This window comes from Poecilia formosa, unplaced genomic scaffold (genome assembly GCF_000485575.1).
Source record: "Poecilia formosa unplaced genomic scaffold, Poecilia_formosa-5.1.2 Scaffold552, whole genome shotgun sequence".
In the NCBI taxonomy this organism is placed as follows: Eukaryota; Metazoa; Chordata; class Actinopteri; order Cyprinodontiformes; family Poeciliidae; genus Poecilia; species Poecilia formosa.
Genome location: NW_006800491.1, coordinates 248,971 through 264,323, shown reverse-complemented (window position 1 = coordinate 264,323; position 15,353 = coordinate 248,971). Strand labels below are relative to the sequence as shown.

General features: G+C 38.6%; 1 pseudogene; it reads right to left on the bottom strand.

The window, feature by feature from the left end:
* Positions 1–15,353, bottom strand: part of LOC103129515 (glutamate receptor ionotropic, kainate 2-like) — a 293,278-nt pseudogene that overhangs the window by 28,972 nt on the left and 248,953 nt on the right.

Below are 15,353 nucleotides of genomic sequence, written 5' to 3'. Positions count from 1 at the left end.
TTTTGCTTTAAATAAAACATTAACTATATCCTCCTGGGTTTGCCTCTTCATTCCCTGGTCATTTGTTACTTCCCCCTCATACCCTCCGACTGGCTTGGGGATGTACCGCAGTGTATTTGTGTAGATGACAGGAATTCCATAAGCCAAAGGCAGAGCAGCTTAATATTTTTCAGATTATTTGTCTCATATTAGGTCACAAAAGGTCACAAAAAAGTGATACCTGCAATCGCAGAACCAATCATTTTCTATTGTGAAATAATAGAACATCTCATAATGACTGGGGGTAGGGGGATGTGTTAACTGAAACTACACTTGAATACAGAAAATAAAATTTGTGTTTCATAATGACCAATGTGATTGAGAAACTTGCAAACCTGAAAAAAACATCTCAACTCTAAAATATTTCAAACAGACAATAACTGCCAAATTATTGACAAAGTGACTTAAGGACAACAGAGTCAACATTTCAAATGGGACAATATAAAGCCCCGATTGAGATGCCTTTATGGGCAAAGCTGAAAATATGTGTGAGGTCTACAAACCTGAATCACACATACATACATCAGTTGTGTCAGGAGGAATTGACCAAAATGTCCAACCAACTATAGAGAGAAGCTACCAATAAGATACTCAATCTGTTTCACCAAAGCGTTATAGTTTAAAAGACAGTTTTACTTAAGTCTTAGGAAGCTGATGGAAACTTCTGAATTATAATCTTGTTATGATTCTAGCCCATCTGTCTACTCTGCTATCCTACTAAGCTCTCACCTCTGCAATCAAGCTCATCTGGTCCACCTGCATGCTGCTGTGCTGCAGTGAAATCATGCTCAAGTCATCTACCTGTTCTCCTGTAGTTATATTTAGCTCTCTGGCAAGCAGACGGTTCCAGGTGTTTTAAAGCCCACAAATGAGTAGATATCCAGCATTTCCTTCTTTGCCTGACCATGTTCATGACTATGTTTTGTCTTTTGGATTTCCCTGTCTTTCCTTGCCCGGTCGGATACTCCACTGGCTTCTGTTATCTAGACATGCCCCTGTTTCTGCCTCTCGACTCCTGCTTTCTGCCTCGTCCGTGGATCTCTCAACCTGAGATTGCCTTCACGTGCCTTACCTGTTTATGTGCCCTGACTCCTGATTCTTGTCTGACCCTTGGATAAGACTACAAAGTATACTTGGAGTATAAAGTGGCGACCTTTATACTCTGTGCCCCGTGCTACCAGAGTTTGTGCTCTGGATCAGTCACCACCATCCAACTGAGGTGTTCTAAACCATTCAGTGTTTTACTAGTGTTTTACTATTGTGTTCTGGCTGAAATTTTGGGTTCTCCATTTTGAACTTTACTCATCTAAAATAATTCCCTCATTATTTTACAATTTAACAAAGGTATCATTTTAGAGGGTCTGCACAGCCCACTGTTTTTCAAGTTCTCTCTTTGGGTTCTTGTCAGGTACTCCATCTTCCTCCCACGGTTTAAAAACATGACTGATAGGTGAACTGGTTAATCTTATCTGTCCCTATGTGTTTGTCTTCAAAGGTTTTGAAGACAAACAATAGCAGGGCATCACAGAAGCACACAGGACAAAACCTTTATACTCTGTGCCCTTTGCCAAATGATTCCTGGGGTTAGGCATCAAGAATCCTTACTGAAGTGAATGAAAAGGAAAAGTTTAGTCTGATTTATTCTCATATAATGAGGACAAAGGTTTGTCAATATTTAGTAATGACTGTAAAAATATTTCTTCTGTTGTTTTGCTTTTTCAAACAGTCCATCTGTGGTTTACCAAATCACTTCATAAATCTAAATATTATCTTCCCAATAGAAGCTTAATGCTGTGAACACATTATTTGAATGAGCTCTAACTTAGAGTAAGAACTGGACACTTGGTTTTAATGGTGTCCAGGTACTAATGTTGGCTGATGTCTACTCTGCTTGGGTCACTGTGATATTTGCTGAACAGGTTGCTATACAGTACGTTGGTGCACATATGGCAAAGAATACTAAAAGGGTGGGAAATCTATTCAAATACCTCATTCTGACGACACAAGGGAGTGGTGATGCAAATGCAGTTCAATACAACCTGCTATGCACATGCTGCCATACGAAAACACTTCCTTTTCAGATTTTCATTCCTTTTACGTTTCAATCTTTTTTTCTTCTAGTGAAACAGGTATGAGTTGAATGAATACAAATAACCACAATAAACAATGAAAGAAATATGAAAATTTTCCAAAGGCTTCCATACCGTAGTCTAATACTTACATACGTTCTCATGCACACACAGCAGAAAACCTCAGAAGGGACAGCATCAGTCAAGAAATGCAATCACCCAAAGCAAATATTGCCTCCCTCCAATGTTTTCCCACACAGCTAAACAGTCACTCAAATTACCTTTTGTGGCTGACCAACAGAGAATACACAAGCAGCTGCAAATGACCTCTCCAACATTCACACTCCTCAAGGACATTTTCCTCATTCATCTGGAAGTTCATACTGGATATCATATATCCCCCACAGTGAGCAATTGTTTAAAGAATATGTGACTGTGGCACTACAGTCACTACAAGACTTCAAAACCTTACTCAGAATTAAATATAAGAGACATACAGATTACTACTATCTGGTCATTTGATGGAGTTGGCCACCATGAGCCATGCACCATATTCCTTCAACGTATTCCTAGCAAAATCCAAACAGAAATCCCTCCATCCAGGAATGTCCAATGTTCCTTTTTCTAAATAAAATAAAAAATACATGTAGCATTTTCTACCATATTTTCAGACTATAGAGCGGACCACACTATAAGCCGTACCCACAAAGTTTTTTTAAGAAAACTAGAAACGTACATATATAAGTCGCACCGGGCTATAAGCTGGAGGGCAGCGTCCTTAATAAATCTGCTATTAAGGATGCAGCCCTGCGTCTCCAGCGCCGAACCATGGATTCATTCACGCCGAGCTTACGTGCAGCAGCTCTATTTCCCTCCTGTACTGCCAGATCGATAGCCCTCAACTTAAAAGTGGCATCATATGAACGTCTTCATATAGTTTCCATGAGGAGGGGTTATGAGTTTGAAAACATTTCTCCGTCGTGCCTGCTGCTAGCATGTGTTTGTTTTAAATAAAAATTAGCACATTCTTCTTTGATTTCCAATTCTGACTTCCAATGATTCACTTCCTGCTAAAGAGCCCCCTGGCGGTTGAAGAAAAATCCACAGAAAAGCCGCACCGAGCTATAAGCCGCAAAGTTCAAAACTTGGGAAAAAAATAGAGGCTTATAGTCCGAAAAATACGGTATATTTTAAACTGGATTTCAGACAGAAGAGTTTATGTAAGCATATATTGAACACAATAGGGGTGTATGTTTCATAACAATATAATGTATAGCAGAGATAACGTGTTCGGTGGTGTGGGTATTTTGTTTATTTTAGCCAAGCTCTCCCACTCCTGCATGAAACCTGCATGGAGTTCAAATGGTGCCGCTGTAATTGGAGAAAACAAACTTTCTTACTGGAAATAAGTCGTTTTAAAATTCCCTTAGAACAGAAAACATTTGTCGTAATTTTTATAGTGGTTATAAAACAATGTATCAATTACCCAAGGATGTTCACAAACAACATAAATATAAACAGAAGGTCAGAAAAAAAATCCCAAACTGGAAAGGTCCAACACCATATGAATGCAGCCCAGCAGTAAACAGAGACCATAATGACTGTAGTTTGGAACTACAGATTTTTTTACTAGAGGATTAGAGGAAGACAGTACTCTGGCTTTGTTTAACAAATGTTGAAAGAAAGTTGAAAGAAAAACAGCAAACCTTTAACACATCAAATTTGAACAGCCAACTTAAACACAACGATCCCTTTGGCGGTGTTAGTTACCAGGCTGGTGGGTTCTTTTTCAGATCATCCACCAGAGGGCGCCTGATGACAGCTGGTTCCTGGAGGGTGTGCCGGCAGGTCCTAACCAGACGCACCTGTGGGGAATTGTCATCTCCTGGTGGAGTATATGAGCAGCTGACTGCCAGCACATCTTCGCCAGAGTGTTTGCCTGAACTGGTACACTGAGCCCTCAAGAGTTGTTTCGCTGAGTACACTTGTTGAAATTCGAGTAGTTTGGAGATCTAAACTTCCTTTGTGATCCTTTTTCCAGGAAGCCTTCAGGAGAACTCGAGCCATCCCTTCTTTGGAAGGAATCCTCCAGAGGCGCTGTGAGAGTTCTAACTGGGAGCCCGAGCCTCACTATCACCTTCCCTGTTACTTACCGGTGCAGTCCTCATTTGGCAGTCAGCTCCATTACTTCTCTGTGCAGTCTAAGCATAACCTGTCCGCCCTCCGACTCTCTGCCCATCCGCCCAGCTGTCGCCTTTGGACATACCCACCTCCTGGTGCCTGGCCTTCCTCCTCCTCCGTTCGGACCCCGAGTCCCACAAGTAAGAGCTTCAGAACCAGTTCAACTGAGTTGATTCTCTGATCCTGAACTCACCATATCTCTCTCGCTCAGTGAGTGGCTGAACCCGGAACCCTTTATTGAAGCCCAAGTCCAACTAACCTGTTCTGAGTTTTTTTGTGAATAAGAAAAATAAACCCTTTGAATTTTTACACCAGTCTCTCTGTGAGTGTTTCTGCATGTGGGCAAAGAACATTAAACCCAACATGACAGACGGAGTATTCAAAGCGTTTTAGGGTACCTGCGATGCTAACGATAGTAGTAACAAGCCACCCGTCAAACTCAAATCCATTTCCACGCTTTTCACAACACAAGAAAATTAGCTTGAGAAGGTACAAAAGCTGAATAATTCGAGATCTCATGATCTAAATGATGGCACTTAACTACCAGCTCTCCACCCTCATCAAAAACGGAGGCTATTTTCGGCTCATTAGCAGAAAATAGCAGTGGCTCAGTTTTATCACACCGAGCCACTGCCACTTTTCTGATGTGCGTATGCTGGGTAAGTACAATACAATTGCCAAATGCATTCACGCTTTGATTGGCAGCGACATTTAGTGTAAGCCCTCTAATAACTTTTTTCACTTTATTTGGAAAAATACACAAACAATGCAAAACATATCTCCAATACATAATTTGTTTTTCTAATTTTGTTTTATTTTTTTGAAGAAATTAAATTAAATGGGGGGAAGAAAGGGAAGAGGAGGAGGTGATGCATGGTTTTGAAAAGTCAAAAACCTGAGTGTGTTGAGAAAGAATGGGACAAATTGGATAAATGACTAAAATCAAAGATCAGTCTTCATCACAGATGTAATTACATAGTCAGGTCTTACATATTTAATTCATTTACTCCAAAATGAATAAAATATCTATTTGAATAGGACAGTTTTTCCATTATGAATATATTATGTGTCAATCCAGTCATCAATGCAATCTGGCTCAGTCTTTAACCACTCTTTGGTTAGTGCTTTTTTTCACTGGCCCCTAACTACTTGTAAAGTCATGTGTTTATCATGTGGATCCCAATGGTCCAGAGTCAGATCTCCTAGATATACATTCCCTGGCCACTTTATTAGGTATACCTGTCCAACTGCTCATTAACGCGAATGTCGAATCAGCCAATCACATGGCAGCAACTCAATTCATTTAAGCATCCAGACATGGCCAAGATGATCTGCTGCATTTCAACCTGAGCATCAGAATGAGGAGGAAAGGTGGTTTAAGTGACTTTGAACGTGGCATGGTTGTTGGTGCCAGACAGGTTAGTCTGAGTATTTCAAAAACTGCTGATCTACTGGGATTTTCACACACAATCATCTCTAGAGTTTACAGAGAATGGTCTGAAAAAGAGAAAATATCGAGTGAGTAGCAGTTGTGTGGGTACAAATGTCTTGTTGATGCCAGAGGTCAGTTAATGTTTATGACGTTCAAAAAATATGGCAGTAATTGGCTTTAGCAGTATCACAGTCTCCAACAAGCCTCTCCTTGTTTTTGAGCTGGTGTCACAAAAAATCTCACCACATTCTTCTATTCAAATTCTCACCATGAGTTTGTCCCAGTAGACATCCAATGTATTTGTGTATTAATCCTAACCTAATTTGCATAGTTTAGTGGTATCCTGCCATGACTTTAGTAGGACGTCTAGCATTGAGTAATCTGAGATGGATAATTGTGTCTGTATTTTTTTATTTGAAGGTGTGGTTGTTATTGAAATGCCTTTCATATTTGTGCCTCTCATAACTTTCCATCCTGCTGAGTAGATTGGTAAACACAGACAGGCTAGTGGTCTAAGCTGGACTGCAAGGTAATATTCTTAAATGCAGAGAAAGCTCATTCTTAATTTTGCACCTAACTGTGTTTTTCCCCTTCAATAAAACCAAGATATTAATCCATCCCAATTTGAAAATGATTTCTGGGGTACTTCTACTGGAAGACATTAGAAAAAGTATAATAAACATGGGAGGATTTTCATTTTGATGGACAGAATTCTGGAACCAAAGGACAGGAAAAGGGGGCACATTTCACCTCTGCATATCTGATTTAATTCTCACATTTAGAGGGCAATAGTTGTGGTCAAAATAACTTCACAAAATTTTTGGGTAAGTTAATTCCAAGAAGATGAAAATTCTCTCATGTTTGTTTAACTTATTCTAATATCTCCCAGAAGAATGACAGTGCTTTGATAGTAATGTGGTTTATATCCAATAAATTACTTAAACAAGTAACAAGAAAAAAACACAAGAGCTTACATTTTACCTCACCAAAACATGCAGTGTACTTTTGATATACATACCCATTGGTGTTCCAACCCCATATGCTTTGGAGTCAATAAGGCCTCCAATCTGTGTGAGGTTGCAGTTGCGCTGGGTTACAAACTCGATGGTTGTAGACTCCATGAGAAATGCATAGTCAGAAGTGAGTACACGGTGAATGCCTTCCTCAATATTCTTCACCATTACGGAGTGCCTCCGACTGCTCATAAATTCCCACATCTTATCGTATGTAGAGATCTTTGTTTTCTGTAAGGAGACACATGATGTGTGAGAAAGAATGTTAATGGTCTTATTGACCACAGAAAAAAAAGCTTACATATTCTATTTCAATCCTACAAATTAATCTGGCTACATTAGTCCTACAGAACCCTCTGCATTAAGGGACATTCAGATTGTCTTTAGAAAAACATAGAATTTGCTTGGAAAGAATGTTATTATAGAGTCCATAGCTCTACATTCTTTCTATCTGCTTAAGTTTGCTTAAAAGAGGAATATAATCTGAAGGAGATCAGTGTGTGCCAAGATACCTGAGATTCAACAGGTCCCTTCTCTTTATTAAAATAACTAACAGTAAGATAATATTTCAATGTAGTTAATGAGTAAGTATTCAGCTATTTTCTTTGTGTGAAAATCTTGAGTGAAAATAAGTAGGACATTGTAAAATCAATAAAAGGGGAACTTCAGGTGTGGTTGTGTTAAAATATTCTCCTCGTATTAAAATTAAAGAATATTTACTCATCCTACTCTACGAATAATAAGAAAGTTTTCTCCTTTTCAGATTATTGTAGAAAGTAATCATTTTAACATTCATTGAGATTATTAATTTCTTAAATGTATAGCCTTTAAGAAAGGAATAAAGATTATACCTGTATAATCTTCCTTATAAGACACTCAAATATAAGTGTCTTGTAAGGATATGGAGAGATTTGGTTTTAGGATGACGCAACCCCAGAGTGGGGACAAGTGTAAGAAATAAATATTTGAGGAAACAAGGCCAGGTTTGATGTGTTTAGTATAACTTAAAGGTTTTATGATTTTAGTTGGTAACTAAATTCAGGCTTAACAGTGACAGAGTGAAGTTACGGAAGTAGAGGCAGCATATTGTTAGTCATCTAAATTTGTTTGCAATTATGATAAATGATAAAACTGCTAGATTTAACAGGGACAGTTGTCTTTAGGCCCTTTTAGACAAAGGTTAGTTTGTAGAACCAGTTTTTTGTTACGCTTTTAGAAGTCAACCCAAACTAGTAATACAAGGAAAGATCAAATCCAACAGGATAAGACTTTAGTACAAACCATGAAGACGCTAAGCTGTTTTGTCTTATGAAAAATGCTTTAATCTTCTTCATTCTATGTCTAATGTTGGGAATAAACAATTATGTGTTTTTCTTCTATCTCTTGTAGCTAGTTGAAAAGCTCCAGCTAAAGGAAATGATATGTTAAGAAACACCCTCAAAACTAAGATTAAAGGAAATGACACACTAGGGAACACCCTCTTCAGAGTGTAGCTTAGATAGAGGCTATCAAAGAGAACTACATACTGTTGCTTTATGCCATTTTGTTCTGCTAGCTCCTAAAGTTAGCATGAGAAATGGACCAGCAGTATTTTGGTAGATGGAATTTAACTCATTGACTTTTCTTCAACCTAATACATCAAGAACTTAGCCTGGAGAAAGGATAATTCTCCACACTAATCAAAAGAAGTTGTAAACATGGAAAAGCTATAATGATGAAAAGTTGATCTAAGCTGTATGGGTTATATAATTGACGAGTTACAATTGTAAGCAGTCAGATTATGGAATCTGCAGAATAGAATGCTACAATTGTAAATAATGACTTAATATTCAACAATGATATTAATAATTGGGAAGTGATGTGAAGTACAGTCATTTAAGAGAAGCTTTGATTGCAAATGTGTAAAATGTACTCATCTATAAGATGAGAAACAGAAGATGACTCAGATGTGGCAAAAGAAAAGGGAAAGTTGTTTTGGACAGAGGTGGCTATAGGGTAGTGTTCCTCAATTATTTTCTGTCATGCCCCCCCAGGGATCATAATTTTTTCGTGCGCCGCTTCCCCCTGCTCAATGCCCTTCCTTTCCCAGAATTTAAATACTATTGCGGATCTGTTCATATTTAATAATTTATTATACAAACAACTGGCTCCAGCATTGTACGACCTTATTATCAAAACCGTTGTTTTATTGTTTTAAGCCTCAAAATAATTTCCTAAATCAGTTTATTGAGTGAATCACTAACATTTAATCAAGACTACTCAGTTTGAAAAAGAAAAAATGCAATTGATTCACTGGGATTTGCATTTTTAGACTTAATATAGCAAAACTTTTTACAACTGTAAGCATTGGTTACTTGCCAGCTTCTTCAATTTAGTTTTTCACAAGGTATAAAGTTTGTAACATTTATTGTGGAAAAATTTGCAGCAATATTGCTAATATTTCAGCTTGTCAGATGAGAAGAGATGAAAAGTGCATAATATTTTGCATTAACAATAGAAAGATAGGTTTCGTCTATTTCCTGGCCTTTTTCTGTGAGCTACATTTACTTGCTTATGATGGAGAATAAGGGCCAGGCTCTGAGTTTTTGATTTGGGTTTTAACCCTTGTGTTTACAAATGGGATCCAACTGACCCCACACCCGTAAAACTACATGTATATGTAAAAGTGGCGAGTGATTGAGGGTCATTGCACACACAGAAAAACCATGTAAATTCTAGACTCTAACAGGTAAAAATAGTTCCCAAATATCCGTGTAGGACGACGAAGTCCTAGTGCAAAAATTTGCGTGATAGGTGGACAGATCCTGGTGCTGCAAGGTTGGAGACCTTGTCCTGTTAGGCGACAGGGCCTGGATAATACCCGTGTTAAACAGACGGCGGAGTCCGGCGATGACAGGCACTTAAATTCCATAACAAAAGTATGTTTTTATCTTTTTCTTTTCTTTTCTTTTCTTCTCTTTCTTCCTGTTTATTCAATGTCACATGCTATTTTTTATTTTTTTTTTTAATTACGTAAAGCACTTTGAAATGCCTTGCTGCTGAAATGTGCTATACAAATAAAATTTGATTGATTGAATGATTAAAAAATCACTTTACCTGTGTGTTATTTTTGGCTTAACAAGGTCTAGTGACTTCTGTATTGATCAGAGAGGCTCAAAACCTAACTTAAATGAAAGCTAAGAGCGTCCACTTTAAGATCATACCAAATACTGTATTATAGACCTCTGACAAATGCCCTTACCATGAGGCTAAAGCGGACATGCACCGTTATTAAATGCACACTGCTTAGCCATTTATTGAAGTTTAGACTGAGACCTATATATATATATATATATATATTTTATTGTGATTTAATTTCTTTAATTTGGGTTAATCTTTTTATGTACCGTATTTTCCACACTATAAGGCGCACATAAAAACCTTCAATTTCCTCAAAAGACGACATTGCGCCTTATAATCCAGTGCGCCTTATATATGGACCAATATTGAGCCACAACAAGTCTAGCAACTACGGTAAACAGTCGCCGACTTCATTTTCGCCTGTAGAAGAAGAAGTGCGCGGTGCATGCTGGGATAGTTGTCAGAACGCTGGTTTGTTAATAAAGTTTACCGACCTGATAATCAGGTCGTCTGCAGGTCATTTAGCACCACGTTCTCCACAAACATGCTGTGCGCGAACGGAAAAAGGTGACCATCGTCGGGCCACGCCCCGGCCCAGTCGCGGAAGGCTCTCCTTGCCGACCGGAGTCGGACTGTTTTGTTGACATTCTTTATGTCAACAAAGTGGCTTTAAGACATTCATCCGGGGTGCTTCGACTGGGGTTACCAAGGGACCAGACCCTATACATTTAAAGCCGGGGCGGGGGAAGAGAGACAGAGACTGCGGTCGGTTGGTCTGTGTTACCCAGAAAGCAGTTGGGCACAATATCGCAACACCAACACAGTGAGTGAAACAATGACTGGGACACCCTACAATATAAAGTACTAGGGGACCATTTCTTTAACACCATATTTGTAGAGAACAGAACAAATCGCGTCCCGTTTAGGTTCAATACGGGACGGGTGGCAACCCTAACTGTAGCGTCTATTCTATGCGCCTTATAATGCGGTGCGCCTTATATATGAAAAAAGTTTTAAAATAGGCTATTCATTGAAGGTGTGCTTTATAATCCGGTATGCCTTATAGTGCGGAAAATATGGTAAATTGCGTCTTGTGTTGTAGTTTTCTTAATTTCTTTTCTCTTAGACAGGAAACAGCCAGATATTGGTGTTGGTGGAGGACTTTCCTGGTGGTGGTCCTTTTTCTGTTTTTTTCTGTTTTGCTGTCTTGTTTGCTACCTCCAGCATCAGAAGATGATTTGCGCCCATGTCATGAAGCCCGAATCATGTCAGACTGGTTTCTTGAACACGACATTAAGTTCACTTTGTTTAGGTCTCTACCCTTGTCCAGCACTGCAGTCCCATAGCTGGGCATGTAAATTGTCTATCTTTACAGGCTAATTTAAAACCATCTTTGAGCGATGGTCTAAAATTATTATTTTTATATGGATTAAAACATGCATTTATGTAGTAAATAAAATTATTATATTGGGTGATATTGTCTCAAGCCTCGTCTGTAGCAAGTCAGTGTACCTTTAAGGTAACCTTTAAAGTAGGGTAATATATTTGGAAATCAAGGTAAAAGAGCATAAACAAGCTCTGACACTAACTTTGTACAAAACCCAAAAATATGTGGAACATTTTTCAATTACTTTAGTGAGGTTTTGCCTGTTAGGTGCTTCATTAACCATGCTGAGAAACCTGAAGACAGAAGTGCCAAATAAACTGTATGATACACTTGAAAACTTTGGCCTGACTCAACTTGATAAGCAGGAAACACAGTATTGAGGCCACATACTGGATTTGATTATCAGCAAGGGTGTGAATATTTCCAAGGTCTCTGCAACTGATGTCCTGTCTGATCATTTCTTTCATTTGTTGACTCACTTAGCAAAACAGATACTATTACAGCGCATTCCTTCACAGACAACACAGCAGCCACTCTAAATCTACTCCTCCAATTTGCATCTCTGCTGTAGCTAAGATTGTCCTAGTCAAAGTGTTCAATGACATCCACATAAATACAGACCGGATGAACCACAGTGGTGTTGGACCTTAGTGCAGCAGTTGACATTACTGACTATGACATATTACTGAAACGACTGCAGAGCTGGGTATTAATCTCCAGTTCAGTACTCAATTGGTTCTAATCTTGCATAAAGAACAGAGATTTGTGTGTGTCAATAGGTACCTATTCTTTGCAGCACAAGTCTGGAACAACCTTCCATAAAACTACAAAACATCCGAAACACTGAGTTTTTTTAAATGAGGACTTAAACACACCTGTTCAGAGTTGCTTTTGATTAGTAAGTGAATCATTGATCAACATATTTCATGTGTATTTGCTTAATGGTTTTGATATTTGACAAAATGTAGTGTTCATTGCTTGCTACATAATTGATGACTGTATGAGGTTTTTATTTTATAAAGCACTTTCAACTGAGTTGCTTAAAGTTGCTTTGCCAATGAACTTGACTTGACTTAATGCTAATGCTAAGATAGTCACTATATAATCAGGTATTTACAACGAGAAATGCAAGCAAAGCAGAATGTGTAAACATAGCGCTTAAAGAGAAGTAGCATCTCAAATAGGTCATGGCCAATTTAAAGCTTCAATTTATGAGGTCAAAAATTTTTAAGCTATTTTTGATGTATGCAGTTTTTTATAAGCATGTAAAGTAACTTGATTGTGCTATAAAATGGAACTATGGGCCTGGAAAGTACATCATATGTCCCACCCCTGACTTTTGAGCTAATATGACCTCATTCAAAATTCTTCAAAAGTGGTTTAGTAGTAGTTTAGTTGACCATTACTGGCCTTGTTTGAGTGAAATATTTTAACTAGAAGCCAAGGTATTTCTGTTAGCAATTTTTTATACTTCATAAAGAAGTTGTCTGTCTTTATTCTGTATATTTTTGTTTAAGGTGAAGAGGGTGCACATTAACAAAATTTCTGTAAATATTGCAGTTTAACCAAATAGGCACATTTTCAGTCATAGTTTCTGGGACAGGCAACATGATATATGTGCCAGGGCCTGCTGTCTGAGAGCATCAGTTTCAAAATTAACTGCATCTGTTATTTAATACCACACGTCATCATTTAGGTATTCAGAAAAACAATAACTGAAAACTATTTGGCTAATATTTCCTGATAATCACCTTGACTTGGTATTTTTTTATCTAATTTACAGGTTTTGTAAATAACTGCCTTTAGCACTTATTAATAGTTGTTCATAACCAAACCAAACCTGATGTTGCACAACACTAAATAACAGCAGAAGTGCAGATAAATAATATATATTCTTCTCTGATTACTGTGGCGTTACTATCACTTTTCATTAGAGTAGTGGCATTTTCAGTGTCTGTGTGCCTCGTTTTCTACACCTGTAATCATTGAGAAAAAGCCAGGAGCACTTTATTCTCTAGGGGAGAAGATTTGAAGGCATTTTTGAAACCATTTGAAACCTAATTAAGTCACATCTTCAAGGTCCTGCCCACCATTATTGTGTGTAATGACTTTTGGTGGCTGGTCGATATTTTAGATCAACTGGGTGATTTGTGGAGTGCCTATCAGAATCTTTTGGAGTCACCCTTGACAAATCAGACGATTGAGCATGCAAGCTTCAGACTGCTGATAAGGCAAGAGCACAGGCTGTGAATACATGGAGAGTAAGATAACCACCTACACTCTAAAGCAGGAAGCGAGACAAGGTTGGTTTCCTGAAGCCATCCATAGGAATTCATACAATATTATATAAAAAGCATCAGGGGAAATACAATGAATGACTACCTCACCAAAAAGCTCATAAAAACCCACCCAGATAACTGTAATCTATAGCTCACATTTTAAAATGAATATTTTAAAATGTGCTTTGAGGGTACATAATGTCATTTCACAAAATAAAAATAAATTTTAAAGAAAAAAAAGAACAAATAAAAAAATAAATAAATAAATAAAGAGATCGTGGAAATGCCTGTTTGAACAGCAGCACGTTCAGCCAGGATTTAAAGACAAACAGCGTGTCAGAGAGTCTTTGAGTGGGAATGTGGACGTTTATTCTAAATAGTAGAATCATGTGTATAAGTTGTACATTTACAGAATAAAGATGCTTTATGTCCATAAGGCGCATTCACAAAGCAGGCGGCTGGACTGAAGGATGACAGCAGCTGGACCGGTACCGGTACCGGACGGCTCCTTCTTCAAATTTTGCTCAGAGATCCAGGATGATCAGTCTGGATTAATCTAAACGCTCATAAACCACCATCATCATTTCCCATCAGATCAATATGATCTCTGATCAATCGCTCTCTCTGAATCCTTCTGTTGGCGATGTTCTCCATCAGAACCAAAGGGCTCCACAATTACGCGTCTCACCTTTGCGCAGCTACTTATATACGTGTGATTGCATACACACCTTGATCACCTTAAAAATAATCAAACCTGTTGATTATTTTTAATCAGCAGGTTTGAGTTAATCTGCTGATCCAAGCCTGTTTTCTTCTTNCGCTTGGTGCATTTCACACACTTATGCACACACACTATATGAGCACACAAGCTATGTCCAACTCTCCCAGACACATAAATATGGAGTGAAAATAGTTTCAAAACATCTCTGTGTGTGTAAAAAGATTTGTGTGGAAAATGGTATATCTCAGCACTTCCTTATATCCAATCATTTTCTACACACCCTTGTCCTTTGGTGGGGTTGGGAGGGGTGCTGGTGCCTATCTCCAGCTAATGTTCTGGGTGATGTCACCCTGGACAGGTCACCAGTCTGTTGCAGGGAAACACAGAGACTGACAGGACAAACAACCATGCACACACACAGAATTTGGAGAGGCCAATTAACCTGACAGTCATGTTTTTGGACTGTGGGAGGAAACCGGAGTACCTGGAGAGAACCCATGCATGCACAGGGAGAACATGCAAACTCCATGCAGAGAGACCCCAGGCTGGGAATTGAACCCAGAGCCTTCTTGCTGCAAGGCAACAACTCTACCAACTGTGCCACTGTGCAGCCCCACTTCCTTATAATATCCTAAAATTATTTATAGACATATTGTGCATTTTTGAGCAGTACAGGAGACTAAGTGGTCTGAAAAACGACAACTAGGTGGTGGAATGGTTTGCTGGCCGGAAAAAATAGCCAGGCAAACCCAGCGTCCTGTTGGTCTGTCCTCTTTAGTAAGTAGAAGCTGCAGGCTTTGCTCTCCAATTTATAATTACTCCGACATGGAGTAATAAATAATTTCAGATTATATTTTATATGTCTGGTATTTTGATACTCTCCCCTCCTCAGTTTCTGTTAGCAGGAGCTAATGTTTATGTCAGCTATGCTACTTTAGCGCTTCGCAGCTAAGCATAGATTTTTAGTGTCACATTCAGCACAGTTTGAGTCTCCATCCATCCATTTTCTGTGCATCCTTGTCCCTAGTGGGGTTGGGAGGTGCTGGTGCCTATCTCCAGCTAACGTTCCGGGCGAGAGGCGGGGTACACCCTGGACAGGTCGCCAGTCTGTC